Source organism: Hypomesus nipponensis, chromosome 12 (assembly GCF_054491055.1).
Source record: "Hypomesus nipponensis isolate SF chromosome 12, ASM5449105v1, whole genome shotgun sequence".
Taxonomy (NCBI): domain Eukaryota; kingdom Metazoa; phylum Chordata; class Actinopteri; order Osmeriformes; family Osmeridae; genus Hypomesus; species Hypomesus nipponensis.
This window is the reverse complement of record NC_140372.1, coordinates 16077501-16080000: the sequence shown is the minus strand read 5'-3', so window position 1 is coordinate 16080000 and position 2500 is coordinate 16077501. Positions and strand designations below refer to the sequence as shown.

At 46.4% G+C, this 2500-nt stretch overlaps 6 non-coding genes and 2 pseudogenes across 6 annotated transcripts; all 8 read left to right on the top strand.

Annotated features, from left to right (window-relative positions):
* The first annotated feature begins 161 nt into the window (after positions 1 to 161).
* Positions 162 to 280, top strand: LOC146262036 (5S ribosomal RNA). The gene has a single exon (XR_014728302.1). It is a non-coding gene; the product is annotated as a 5S ribosomal RNA (ribosomal RNA).
* A 182-nt stretch (positions 281 to 462) lies between these two features.
* LOC146262035 (5S ribosomal RNA) lies at positions 463 to 581 on the top strand. The gene has a single exon (XR_014728027.1). It is a non-coding gene; the product is annotated as a 5S ribosomal RNA (ribosomal RNA).
* Positions 582 to 755: 174 nt separating this feature from the next.
* On the top strand, positions 756 to 874 carry LOC146262034 (5S ribosomal RNA). Its single transcript, XR_014728307.1, has one exon. It is a non-coding gene; the product is annotated as a 5S ribosomal RNA (ribosomal RNA).
* Positions 875 to 1048: 174 nt separating this feature from the next.
* Positions 1049 to 1167, top strand: LOC146262033 (5S ribosomal RNA; annotated as a pseudogene).
* Positions 1168 to 1349: 182 nt separating this feature from the next.
* LOC146262032 (5S ribosomal RNA) lies at positions 1350 to 1468 on the top strand. Its single transcript, XR_014729153.1, has one exon. It is a non-coding gene; the product is annotated as a 5S ribosomal RNA (ribosomal RNA).
* A 166-nt stretch (positions 1469 to 1634) lies between these two features.
* On the top strand, positions 1635 to 1753 carry LOC146262031 (5S ribosomal RNA; annotated as a pseudogene).
* A 174-nt stretch (positions 1754 to 1927) lies between these two features.
* Positions 1928 to 2046, top strand: LOC146262030 (5S ribosomal RNA). Its single transcript, XR_014728296.1, has one exon. It is a non-coding gene; the product is annotated as a 5S ribosomal RNA (ribosomal RNA).
* Positions 2047 to 2210: 164 nt separating this feature from the next.
* Positions 2211 to 2329, top strand: LOC146262029 (5S ribosomal RNA). The gene has a single exon (XR_014726009.1). It is a non-coding gene; the product is annotated as a 5S ribosomal RNA (ribosomal RNA).
* Positions 2330 to 2500: the final 171 nt, after the last annotated feature.

The following is a 2500-nucleotide window of genomic DNA, read 5'->3' as shown; positions in this document are numbered from 1 at the left end:
TTAGAAACTGAAATCTTGCAATATGCACAAGTAGTCCTTCATGAAAGGGGCTGGAAGCTGTTTTCATTTTGACACGAGAGAGAGAGAGAGAGAGAGACCACCTTGCATTGTCAATTGCTAAATCTGTATATGGATAAGTAGCCTATGGTTGTCAACTTATTTCGTACGGCCATACCAGCTTGGCAACGCCCGATCTCGTCTGATCTCGGAAGCTAAGCAGGGTCGGGCCTGGTTAGTACTTGGATGGGAGACCGCCTGGGAATACCAGGTGCTGTATGCTCTTTTGCTCATTCACTTAGAAACTGAAATCTTGCAATATGCACAAGTAGTCCTTCATGAAAGGGGCTGGAAGCTGTTTTCATTTTGACACGAGAGAGAGAGAGAGAGAGAGAGAGAGACTACCTTGCATTGTCAATTGCTAAATCTGTATATGGATAAGTAGCCTATGGTTGTCAACTTATTTCGTACGGCCATACCAGCCTGGCAACGCCCGATCTCGTCTGATCTCGGAAGCTAAGCAGGGTCGGGCCTGGTTAGTACTTGGATGGGAGACCGCCTGGGAATCCCAGGTGCTGTATGCTCTTTTGCTCATTCACTTAGAAACTGACATCTTGCAATATGCACAAGTAGTCCTTCATGAAAGGGGCTGGAAGCTGTTTTCATTTTGACACGAGAGATAGAGAGAGAGAGACTACCTTGCATTGTCAATTGCTAAATCTGTATATGGATAAGTAGCCTATGGTTGTCAACTTATTTCGTACGGCCATACCAGCCTGGCAACGCCCGATCTCGTCTGATCTCGGAAGCTAAGCAGGGTCGGGCCTGGTTAGTACTTGGATGGGAGACCGCCTGGGAATACCAGGTGCTGTATGCTCTTTTGCTCATTCACTTAGAAACTGACATCTTGCAATATGCACAAGTAGTCCTTCATGAAAGGGGCTGGAAGCTGTTTTCATTTTGACACGAGAGATAGAGAGAGAGAGACTACCTTGCATTGTCAATTGCTAAATCTGTATATGGATAAGTAGTCTATGGTTGTCAACTTATTTCGTAAGGCCATACCAGCCTGGCAACGCCCGATCTCGTCTGATCTCGGAAGCTAAGCAGGGTCGGGCCTGGTTAGTACTTGGATGGGAGACCGCCTGGGAATACCAGGTGCTGTATGCTCTTTTGCTCATTCACTTAGAAACTGACATCTTGCAATATGCACAAGTAGTCCTTCATGAAAGGGGCTGGAAACTGTTTTCATTTTGACACGAGAGAGAGAGAGAGAGAGAGAGAGAGACCACCTTGCATTGTCAATTGCTAAATCTGTATATGGATAAGTAGCCTATGGTTGTCAACTTATTTCGTACGGCCATACCAGCCTGGCAACGCCCGATCTCGTCTGATCTCGGAAGCTAAGCAGGGTCAGGCCTGGTTAGTACTTGGATGGGAGACCGCCTGGGAATACCAGGTGCTGTATGCTCATTCACTTAGAAACTGAAATCTTGCAATATGCACAAGTAGTCCTTCATGAAAGGGGCTGGAAGCTGTTTTCATTTTGACACGAGAGAGAGAGAGAGAGAGACTACCTTGCATTGTCAATTGCTAAATCTGTATATGGATAAGTAGCCTATGGTTGTCAACTTATTTCGTACGGCCATACCAGCCTGGCAACGCCCAATCTCGTCTGATCTCGGAAGCTAAGCAGGGTCGGGCCTGGTTAGTACTTGGATGGGAGACCGCCTGGGAATACCAGGTGCTGTATGCTCTTTTGCTCATTCACTTAGAAACTGAAATCTTGCAATATGCACAAGTAGTCCTTCATGAAAGGGGCTGGAAGCTGTTTTCATTTTGACACGAGAGAGAGAGAGAGAGAGACCACCTTGCATTGTCAATTGCTAAATCTGTATATGGATAAGTAGCCTATGGTTGTCAACTTATTTCGTACGGCCATACCAGCCTGGCAACGCCCGATCTCGTCTGATCTCGGAAGCTAAGCAGGGTCGGGCCTGGTTAGTACTTGGATGGGAGACCGCCTGGGAATACCAGGTGCTGTATGCTCATTCACTTAGAAACTGAAATCTTGCAATATGCACAAGTAGTCCTTCATGAAAGGGGCTGGAAGCTGTTTTCATTTTGACACGAGAGGGAGAGAGAGAGACCACCTTGCATTGTCAATTGCTAAATCTGTATATGGATAAGTAGCCTATGGTTGTCAACTTATTTCGTACGGCCATACCAGCCTGGCAACGCCCGATCTCGTCTGATCTCGGAAGCTAAGCAGGGTTGGGCCTGGTTAGTACTTGGATGGGAGACCGCCTGGGAATACCAGGTGCTGTATGCTCTTTTGCTCATTCACTTAGAAACTGAAATCTTGCAATATGCACAAGTAGTCCTTCATGAAAGGGGCTGGAAGCTGTTTTCATTTTGACACGAGAGAGAGAGAGAGAGAGAGAGAGAGAGAGAGAGAGACTACCTTGCATTGTCAATTGCTAAATCTGTATATGGATAAGTA